Here is a 12,335-nt window from a genome sequence, read left to right as displayed (position 1 = left end):
TCTCTGCGAAACAATCCCAAGACTCAATCAATAGTACACGGGACGACGGGTTAAATAACGTAAACTTTAGGGTCTCTTTAGAAACAATGGCGCCGCGAAGGGGTATCGTAGGATTCTGGCCGACCGATCTGATTTCAATGGCTGGGATTAGATCGACATCAAGCCGAACTCGCACGTGATACCAACCGTCGGATCGAAGATCTGGTGGCCCCGAGGCCTCCACGACTCCAAAGCAATCACGTTCGCACAACTTGCGATCGACGACACAGATGCAATCAACAAGGGACATTCTGTTTCTAATCTGAGCCACACATCCCACAATCAGCGGCACTGGTTCATCTTCAATCCCCCGATGTCACCAGGCGGCAGCAACCAGGCCGGATGCGGCGGTGGTCACGCCGGTGACATACCTCTCGAGCACACGAATGCTACCCCGCTGGGTTAATGGTTCTAGATGTTGCACTCTAAGCCTCGATTTGGATCCACCCTCTCGCAGCACCGAACAGCGGACCCCCCGCCAATCTTTCGCCTATGGCGAGCGGTGGCGCCGAGGCGCCCACCTGCTCCAAGGAGCAATACCCGGCAGCTATCCCCCCCAGATCGAGCCACACTAGTTGCTCCTGAGCATGAGAACAGAGCGAGCAAGAGATGGGATCCCATACCGGCTTCAACACAGTCGCAGCTTGCCCACGGCGAGGCGCGCTCCCCGCGTCCAGACCCTTCACCCCGTGGCCGCTCCAGACCACAGCTCGGCCGAGCACGGGTGACCACGCAAAGATCCCAGGTGGGCAATGGCAACTCTCGTGCTAGAACACTCAGCTCCCGATTTGCGCTCGACGGATGCGAGACCCGGCGGCGGACGCGCGAATGGGCACTGCAAGTCAGCCGGGACGATGAAACCTGGGGCTGGGCGCTTTGTAGGGCGAGTGAGAGCGGGGATCGCGGCAAGTAGTTGCCGCCCACCCCAAACCCGAGAATCTCGCACGGTCCGTTGCAACAGGAGATACGGCGATCACAACAACCATAGACGCGGCCGCTTCGGATGGAGGAGAGAGATGAATATGTCAAACGGGGCCCGCACGTAAATGAGGAGGGTGCGGCAACATAGGGGCCCACCTGTCGTCCAGTGAGGGGAGAGCAGTAGCGCGGCAATGGCCAGCGCAGGGAGGAATTAGGAGGGGTGTTGGGCCGGATTAGTAGGTTTTGGCCCACGCAGGTGACTTCCCTATTTCTTTATTCCCTTTTTTTTATTTCAGATATCCAATTCAGATTCAAAACCCTGTTTGAATTTTCTTTCTCTCCAATTTTCAACTCTCAACTATAATCATAATGTAACGGTGAATCCTATTTTCATTATTATCTTTTTTTCTCCCTATTATTTAATTATGGAGAGGGTAATTCCTTTCATTTTATTCATTTATCTTAAATTAAGTCTTGATTCCTTTGTTCAAACAAAAAAAAATGCATCATAACAAAACCATCGACATAAGATGCATATTTCAATATTTATTTGCTATTTGATCAATATATTCCTATTAATTGAATATGCACATAGAAAAGAAAACTAAATAGCCTCTAAGGGTTCCATGATCCCAAAACACTTTATATAAATATAAGTATATTTTTTTATCATCATTTTTTTTTATCTTATACAAATTTTAGGGCTTTACAAATCCTACCCCCCTTAAAAAGAATCTCGTCCTCGAGATTTATGAAGGACTAGGGAAACTATGGGAAAATCTATGCGAAGCTCTTCTTCTCTCTCTCAAGTAGCTTCATCCTCTCCATGGTGACTCCATTGCACTTTACACATCTTTATCACCTTGTAACTTGAGCCAAAGTGTCAAGAATCTTGATCGGATGCTCCGTGTAAGTCAAATCATCATGAACATTGAGTTCCTCCATTGGTAATTGTTACTTAGGGACACGGAGACACTTCTTAAGTTGAGACACATAAATTACATTATACACATTAGATATATTATCAGGTAACTCGAGCTGATAGGCTATCTCTCCAGCTCGCCAAAAAAAAACTCTCAAGGGTCCAATAAAGCGAGGGGACAATTGCCCTTAACTTTGAATCTCCTCATTCCACGAAGTGGTGACATCTTGTGGTACACATGATCTCCTTCCTCAAATTCCAATGGTCTTCTTCTGTTATCAACGTAGCTCTTTTGTCTGGTCTGAGCTATCTTAAATCCTCCCGAATTATACGGACTTGTTCTTCCGCCTCTTGAATAAGTTAAGGTCCAAAGATTTGTCTTCCTCTAGTCTGGTCCAAAAATAGAGGAGTCCTGCATTTCTTGTCATATAAAGCCTCGAACGGTGACATCTTCAGACTAGCCTGGTAACTATTATTATGTGAGAACTCAGCATAAGGTAGACTCTTGTTCCAGCAACTACCATGCTGAAGGGTACAAGCTCTCAACATATCCTCCAATACTTGATTAGTCCTTTTAATCTATCCATCAGTCTGAGGGTGATAGGCTGAACTAAATTGCAACTTCATATCCATTTTCTCATGAAAACTTTTCCAAAATCTGGAGGTAAACTGTGATCCTCTATCCAAAATGATCTTCTTCGGTACACTGTGTAGAGTCACAATCCGAGCCATATATAACTCTGCCAATTGAGATACTTTATAAGTAGTCTTGACCAGAATGAAATGAGCCACTTTGGCCAGTCTATCCACAATCACCCGTATAGAATCATATCCTCTCGGGGTGCGAGGCAATCCAGTAATGAAATCCATACCAATCTCTTCCCACTTCCATTCGGGTATCTTTAATGGGTATAATAGTCCAGCTGGTCTTTGGTGTTTGGTCTTAACTCTTTGACACCCATAGCACATAGCCACATGTGCAGCCACATCTCTCTTCAATCCATACCACCAATACTTCCGCTTCAAATCCTGATACATATTGGTACTACTAGGATGAATAGAATAATCCGAGTCATGGGCCTCCTTTAAAATAGTCTCACGAAGGCTTTCAATACCAGGAACACATATCCTGTCCTTGAACCATACGGTGCCTTGCTCATCTTCCGTAAATTTCGGACCTCGACCTTCAGTAATCAGATCCTTAATCTCTTGTATCTTAGCATCACCAATCTGTCCTTCTGCGGATTTCTTGCTCCAAGGTAAGTTCCACATCAATAATAACTCCTTCAATGTGAGCAACTATCCCCAGGTTAAGTCCCCTGAAATCCTCAACAATCTCATCGGGTAGCTAGGCAACAACAGTTGAATCAACATGCTCCTTTCGACTCAAGGCATCTGCAACCAAATTTGCCTTGCTCGGGTGATAGTGAATCTCCAAATCATAATCCTTAATGAGCTCCAACCAACGGTGTTGCCTAAGGTTGAGATCCTTCTGAGTGAATATATACTTCAAACTCTTATGATCCGTGTATACTTGACACTTGGTTCCCATAATATAATGTCTCCAAACCTTAAGCGCATGCACAATGGCTGCCAGTTCTAAGTCTTGAGTGGGGTAGTTCAACTCACGTTTTCGCAACTGATGAGACGCGTAGGCAATCACATGTCCTTCTTGCATGAGCACACATCCCAAGCCTTGGCCACATGCATCACAATAAATATCAAATCCCTTCTGTAGATCTGGCATAAACAACACTGGGGTGACATCAATCTCAACTTCAGTTGGTTAAAACTATCTTGGTACCTCTCGTCCCACTTAAACTCTCTTCCCTTCTTCAAAAGTGAGGTCATATGCTTAGCGACCTTGGAAAATCCTTCAATAAATCTCCGATAATATCCTGCAAGTCCCAAGAAACTCCGAAACTCTGTAACTATAGTGGGTACTCTCCACTCCATTATCTCCTTGACCTTAGCAGGATCCACTGCTATTCCTCCATTAGAAATAATATGTCCAAGGAATGACACCTTATCAATCCAAAACACGCATTTTCTATACTTGGCATAGAGTTGATTGTCTCATAGTTTCTATAGCACCAATCTTAGATGATCACTAGCACTCTTGGAACAAATAAAAATATCGTCGATGAAAACCATGACGAATCTGTCCAGATTGTGAACACCTTATTCTTTAGACCCATAAAATAGGCTGGTGCATTGGTTAATCCAAATGACATAACAGTAAACTCATATAATCCATATCAGGTCGAGAAAGCCGTCTTAGGAATATCCGATGGTCTAATCTTCATTTGATGGTATCCCGATCGGAGATCAATCTTCGAGAATACCCTAGCACCTCTCATCTGATCAAATAAGTCCTCAATTCGGGGTAACAGATACTTGTTCTTCACAGTAACATCATTAAGGGATCTATAATCCACGCACATCCTTTGTGATCCATCTTTCTTCTGTACAAACAGAACTGGCGCTCCACAAGGTGAAGAATCCGAACGAGTATACCCAGCCTCTTGTAACTCCGTTAATTGTTTCTTAAGTTCCTTTAACTCTTCTATAGACATCCTGTATGGCCGCTTGAAAGTAGGGGCAGTCCCAGGTAAGAGATCAATGACCAACTCAACTTCCATATCTGGTGGCATCCCTAATAACTCCTTTGGAAAGACATCCGGAAAATCCCTAACGGCACGGATGTTGTCACACACAAACTTCTCATCTACTAAGAATGCCGCTAGTCTGGTGGCGGTAGTTACTGCAATTCCAACTTCAACTTCAAATCTTTGTCCTTTGGAACTGGTGAGTTCTATGGTTCCCTTAGCACAGTGTATAAACCGCCATTGCCTTTCTTAACCATGACATACCAAGGATTACGTCTATAGTGCTCTCTTCTAACACTATAGGGGTAGCCCATCGGGGTTAGAGACACAGGATACGAAAGAAAGTTTTGTAGACAAGGCATGTAATTACAATCATGTTTCTTTGGGGGATTTATTAGCTAAGTAGATTAGTGTGTCACCTACTAAAGCTAATACAATACCTTATAGTGGTACATGCTAAGATGTCCATCTATACTATTTCAATCAATCAAAGAAGCAAATCAAGCATTTATCATCAGAACAATCAAACAATATTTTCAAATATAGAGAAAATAGTTTTTTTTGTCTTAGGCCTCCTATCTCTTAAAAATGTCATAGGGGTAGAGATTTCAAGGTGTGAAATCCATCTTGTCTCAGAGTAGAAAAGGTAAGAATCATCAGAGTAGAACGGTAGAAGGTGAAACAAGATCAAGATAAGTATAGAGAGATTTAGAGTAAGGTAAGTATAGAATGAATCAGAAGAAGGTAAGTAAGTAAGGGTTGTCCAGTTCTATCTAGGTTTCGTCCTACAGTCAACATTTCCTCTGATACCACTTCTGTCACACCCGGCTTTAAGGAACAAAGCCAGGTGCATCTCATACATGCGCCAAAGAAGACAACATATATAATAACAGAGTGTATAGAGATAAATGTCATAAAACATCAGAGTATTTATTACATAGCGGAAGACTTATTACAAAATGAAATAATAAATATAAAACGAACTAAGGATCGTTGGCGCCAATGTCAACTGAGAAACGCCACCTAGATCAGATCATACTCCTCGCCTTGTGGCTCCTCCTGAACCACCTGTTCTTCTCCTGTGGGGGGGGGTGTGAGACAGCAAGAGTGAGCTCACATACGTTCATCGCTCAACAAGTTGTGGGGAATAATGTGGCATGAACTCACCAAAGGTGGGAGTTCATGAAGTGTAAGGCTGATCAATGAAATAGAGGCTGAAGCTGAGCATTGCTTTTAAGTTGGTCAAAATTTTATTAGCAATTACTAGGTACAAGTAAATACCAACCCTTAGAAATAATAAATAAAAGTAATAATGAAATAATCCCAAATGCAATGACATGACAGGTTAAGTTTAAGTTCCATAATTTAATCATGTGAGTGTCCGAGCCGCTCATGACCGTGAGCACGGCTAGTATACCAGTTTTACACTCTGCAGAGGTTGCGCATCTTTACCCACAAGTCGTGTTACCCATTTGCCACGGAGTTGATCAGACTCCATACACCTCTACCTAGGAAGCGAGGCAGGGTACCACTACGAGGCCTTTACAAAGTTCCACTAGCTTCAGACTACCCGCTACAGTTTATAGGAAGCTCCAGTGCAGGGTTCTTGTCTGACCGCCATCGCAGCAAAATCAACCCAAGGACCTCCCTACACTGACCACTCCCCTACTACCCTTGCCCCTTTCGGGTAAGGTAGCCCTCCACTAGCTTTCCTAGTTAATCAGCCAAGGGCGTCCCATTAAACCCTTGTGGTAGCACTGTTTTCCCGGGTGGTTCTCCATGTTCCCATTAACATAATGATCTTATCATGAACATAAAATAATGAACAGATAATAGAAAGTGTAATCATGAGTCATAAATATCTTTATACCCAAATCCACATAAAGCAATAGCATGTACTACCCAAAAATTTAGTAGTAAAACCAGTGGTGAAACAAGGTATAAAGATAGTCAAATCTAGGGTAACCTATTGGGTCCCAGCAAAATTAACCTATGCAGATCATTATGATTAATAAGAACATGAATGGGTAAAAGAAGTGATCAAGGGCACAACTTGCCTGGCACTTGAGATTCCAGTTACCAACTTGCTCTTCAAGTAACTCGTAACCTCGCTGCTAGTCGTAGCAATACAAACAAACATGGTATAGACAAAATTAACATCACACCAAACATAAGAATGCACTGCGTAAAAATAATCTACGCGTTGCTATGAGACTAACGCAACTTGAATGAGTCAAATCGGAGTTAGGGTTATTAAGTTATGATTTTCTGAAGTTATTTAATGCCTAGAATAGAGTTATTCATGTGGATAATTTTAAACCAAGTTTCATGGTTAGACAAAGATACCAAGTGATAAACAATATTTAAACAAAATAAATACCACTGGAATGAATCAATTTGGAGTTAAAATGAGGAAGTTATGAATTTCCGAGGGTTTTATGTGTTTAATATAGGATTAATTAGAAAATCCATTTTATTTATGTTTTCATGACAAAACAGAGGTACTATGAGATAAATAATAATATTATAGAATTATAGAAATTGGAATCGATTATTTTGGAGCTAAAATGAATTTAATGTGAATTATATAAGTTCTTTGGAATTATTTTTGTATTTAAAATTCAGTTCTCTAACTATTTATCTAGTTAATCGATTTACTGGACTGGGCACACGATTTTAGAGAAAGGCAGGGGTCTCTGCGAAACAATCCCAAGACTCAATCAATAGTACACGGGACGACGGGTTAAATAACGTAAACTTCAGGGTCTCTTTAGAAACAATGGCGCCGCGAAGGGGTATCGTAGGATTCTGGCCGACCGATCTGATTTCAATGGCTGGGATTAGATCGACATCAAGCCGAACTCGCACGTGATACCAACCGTCGGATCGAAGATCTGGTGGCCCCGAGGCCTCCACGACTCCAAAGCAATCACGTTCGCACAACTTGCGATCGACGACACAGATGCAATCAACAAGGGACATTCTGTTTCTAATCTGAGCCACACATCCCACAATCAGCGGCACTGGTTCATCTTCAATCCCCCGATGTCACCAGGCGGCAGCAACCAGGCCGGATGCGGCGGTGGTCACGCCGGTGACATACCTCTCGAGCACACGAATGCTACCCCGCTGGGTTAATGGTTCTAGATGTTGCACTCTAAGCCTCGATTTGGATCCACCCTCTCGCAGCACCGAACAGCGGACCCCCTGCCAATCTTTCGCCTATGGCGAGCGGTGGCGCCGAGGCGCCCACCTGCTCCAAGGAGCAATACCCGGCAGCTATCCCCCCCAGATCGAGCCACACTAGTTGCTCCTGAGCATGAGAACAGAGCGAGCAAGAGATGGGATCCCATACCGGCTTCAACACAGTCGCAGCTTGCCCACGGCGAGGCGCGCTCCCCGCGTCCAGACCCTTCACCCCGTGGCCGCTCCAGACCACAGCTCGGCCGAGCACGGGTGACCACGCAAAGATCCCAGGTGGGCAATGGCAACTCTCGTGCTAGAACACTCAGCTCCCGATTTGCGCTCGACGGATGCGAGACCCGGCGGCGGACGCGCGAATGGGCACTGCAAGTCAGCCGGGACGATGAAACCTGGGGCTGGGCGCTTTGTAGGGCGAGTGAGAGCGGGGATCGCGGCAAGTAGTTGCCGCCCACCCCAAACCCGAGAATCTCGCACGGTCCGTTGCAACAGGAGATACGGCGATCACAACAACCATAGACGCGGCCGCTTCGGATGGAGGAGAGAGATGAATATGTCAAACGGGGCCCGCACGTAAATGAGGAGGGTGCGGCAACATAGGGGCCCACCTGTCGTCCAGTGAGGGGAGAGCAGTAGCGCGGCAATGGCCAGCGCAGGGAGGAATTAGGAGGGGTGTTGGGCCGGGTTAGTAGGTTTTGGCCCACGCAGGTGACTTCCCTATTTCTTTATTCCCTTTTTTTTATTTCAGATATCCAATTCAGATTCAAAACCCTGTTTGAATTTTCTTTCTCTCCAATTTTCAACTCTCAACTATAATCATAATGTAACGGTGAATCCTATTTTCATTATTATCTTTTTTTTCTCCCTATTATTTAATTATGGAGAGGGTAATTCCTTTCATTTTATTCATTTATCTTAAATTAAGTCTTGATTCCTTTGTTCAAACAAAAAAAATGCATCATAACAAAACCATCGACATAAGATGCATATTTCAATATTTATTTGCTATTTGATCAATATATTCCTATTAATTGAATATGCACATAGAAAAGAAAACTAAATAGCCTCTAAGGGTTCCATGATCCCAAAACACTTTATATAAATATAAGTATATTTTTTTTATCATCATTTTTTTTATCTTATACAAATTTTAGGGCTTTACACCCAACCACCACCACCTCAAGTTTCCAAGTTTTCTGAGTTTCTCATTCAATACAATAGCTAGTGCATTCACTCCTAGACACAAATCAAAAGATCAAAGCCTCTGCAAGTGCCAAGATTCATTCCAACCACCTAGTGACTTAAGAGAGTGTTTGTTCGTGTTCTTTGTGCTCTTGTTGCTTGGATCGCTTTCTTCCTTCCTCATTCTTGTCCCCAAGTGACTTGTATTCAAAGCAAGAGACACCGAGTGTGTGGTGGTCCTTGCGGGGTCTAAGTGACCTGTTTGATTAAGTAGAAAGCTCACTCGGTCTAGGTGACCGTTTGAGAGAGGGAAAGGGTTGAAAGAGACCCGGTCTTTGTGACCACCTCAACGGGGACTAGGTTCTTTAGAACCAAACCTCGATAAAACAAATCACCATGTTCATCCACTTTATTTCTTGGTTGATTTGTTTCCCCTCTCTTTCGGACTCGGATTCATTTCTAAAGCTAACCCCGGCTTATAGTGTGTGCTTAAGTTTATAATTTTCAGATTCTGCCTATTCACCCGCCCTCTAGGCGACTTTCAATATTCATATTACATTGATACCTTCGGCTTGCCAGAAGGTGAAAATGCGAGAGTGACGCAAGAGTGATTACAGTCCAGCGTGAACAGTACGGGGGGTACTGTTCATCTATTTATAGGCACGGGATGCAGCCCAGACAAAATTACATCCATGTCCCTATTAACTAATTATAATCATAATGCAAACTATTAAGGACTATATAGTCTTTTACTCTTTAAGTCGGTATCTTCCTTCGCCTTTATCACAATACCAAGTCGAAGCTCTTTCAGTCGTAGCTTCGGCTTTTGTTCGCATCATCTTCGGCTTATACATTCATGTTACACTTGCCTTTGTATTGTCTTGCCGAAGGTGTTTTTGCCTTGAGGACCTTCAGCGAAGGAGAAGACCCCCAACACTTCTTATGGGTCAACTCTCACATATTACTAACTTCTTATGGGAGTTAGTGAAATTAATACCTAAAAGTCGAAGAGAAATGTATCTACGACGTTCACATGGTACAATTTCTCACTTTGAGAATAACTTTTGAAGACAAATGTGATGAAGTCAAAGCCATTTTTGTCGGTGTTGAACACCATTTGTGACACTAGGCATTGTCGGACGGTACGACCCAGAGGCCCAGACGGTCCGGTCTACGAACAGTCCGTCCGTAGGCGCGGACAGTCCGCGATAGGATTAGATCAAGCGGTTGAAATCCTTTCTCCACGCGTGTTTATCCCTCTAAACCCAAGAAAATTGTTAGAGAACACCTAGAAACGGGTCTATACCTCCCCAATATATATTTGAAGGGGTACGACCAATTAAATCACCATCAATCGAACCAATCAACCCATTTATCAATTCCTTAACTTTCTTGCCATTGGAGTAGCCAGTAACGTAGCCTTCTTCGTCTCAATCTTCACCTCTCTTTGGATCTACATCGTTTAGAAGCATCTTGGGTGACCTGCCAATTGCAAGACAAACTCAAGGATCTCTCCTCCCTAATGGGGTCCCTCCCGAGGGCAAGATCCAGGTGTCATTAGCGAACGCTGCCGCCATGCACATGCACGGATCGTCTAGCCACCTGGCGCGGATCATTCGACTCGGCACAGAGAACACTGCTCCTGCCTCCAGGTCGCGGATCGTCCATGTCGTTGCAGTGAGCTCGCCAAGTGGAACAACTCCCAGTGATTAGTGTTCAGATTGATGCCAACACACTTTTGGTGACTCTACTGGGGACAAAGTGTGATGACCCATAAGATCGGTCATTGATGGTCGGTTCAAAGGATCACTCCAATGTCTCTCTCAGCAACATCATCGAGCCAACTATGGAGACTCTATCGACTAAAGATCAATAGGAATTCGTGGAACACAAAGAACATCTGATCAAGGAAGCCGAGGCCAAATTCTTGGCTAGCTTCAAGGTGGATAGGAATCACAAGATCGTCTGACAATGAGCGACTGATCTAGCTTCACTCCGACCTACTTCAGGTACCCCCGAGGTAAGAGAAACAAACGAAATCCAACCTCTGAGATCTTACATAGATGAACAATGAGAAGAGATTCAACAAATAATAGGGGTATACAATACCATTACAAGAGGCTAGCACATGCATTTGATAAATTTGTCGTTGTTAATTTTTCTTTGCACGATGTTGAAACTAAGAAAAATGCATGTGATTCATCGGCTGCAAATTGACATGACCAATCCCAACCAGTTTATGGGATGCCGATGAACACATCTCCTGAACAACCATAACCTCCTATGCAGACCGGGGTAAATCCACCGATCTCCGCACATTCAAACCGTCCGCGCATGAGCACGGACTGTCCAAACCAGCGACAGTTGGCCCCATTTCCTGAACCAAGCCATCGAAATCCACGTTAGGGCCGTCGTATTCCACACAAATCCTAACAGACACAGTCGGACCGTCCGCCTATACAGTCGGACTGTCCGCGTACACAGTCGGATAGTCCACGCGTTACGTCGTATAGTTCAACGCAGAATATGCAGAACGTGATGTTAGTTTTCATCACCCATCTCTACATCTGCCTTAGCCAAGCTTCCCATTGCTCCCTACGACCGCTCATCATCATAGCATCGCCCCACAGATGCATGTGGGCGAGCACTTTTTGGCTCCCCTAGGAGGCTGAAAAAGGATGACCAACCATATGAGCCACCGAGGGAAGGCATTAATGCCACACAAAACCCAAGCCCATGAATACGAAGGTAAAATAATACCCAAACACCCACACCATTGATGGACCAGAAGGCTAGTGGACTACCACCAACCACCATTAACATAGTAAGCGAAGAGATAGCTAGGGCGTTCAGAGATAAGCATGGAGTTAGCATGACCCTAGGGGTAGTTATATCGGAAACCTTATGAGAGCCGATTTGATTATCACTCGTATCCCAAGGAATAAGAATACTCGAATTTTCAAAAATTTTAGGTGACCAGGGCAAAAGCACGCGTGAGCACATAGACCAATTCCTAGCACAATTAGGAGAATTGGTCAATATAGAGGCGTTCCATGTCTATTTACTTTCATTATCTCTAACTAGGACTACATTCGCTTGGTATGCCATGCTGCCCCCCTAACTCTATTTATTCGTGGGGGATTTAGAGAAAAAATTCATGATCATTTTTTCTTTGGCGATTATGAGTTTGACTTGGTAGACTTAGTAGCTCTGCGGTAGGGAAAGGATGAATCGGTCAATGACTACATCCGGAGATTCTAGGACATAAGGAACTAATGCTTCCAAATTCACCTTGCAGAAAAACAGCTAGTAGGATTAGCTTTTAATGAAATTTGATATTAGTTAAAAGAGAGATTAGAAGACATTTATTTTTTTATGCTAGCTCAATTACTGTCACACCCGGCTTTAAGGAACCAAGCCAGGTGCATCTCATACATGCGCCAAGAAGACAACATATATAA

The sequence above is a fragment of the Zea mays genome, chromosome 3 (assembly GCF_902167145.1).
Source record: "Zea mays cultivar B73 chromosome 3, Zm-B73-REFERENCE-NAM-5.0, whole genome shotgun sequence".
In the NCBI taxonomy this organism is placed as follows: domain Eukaryota; kingdom Viridiplantae; phylum Streptophyta; class Magnoliopsida; order Poales; family Poaceae; genus Zea; species Zea mays.
This window is presented reverse-complemented; position numbering follows the sequence as displayed.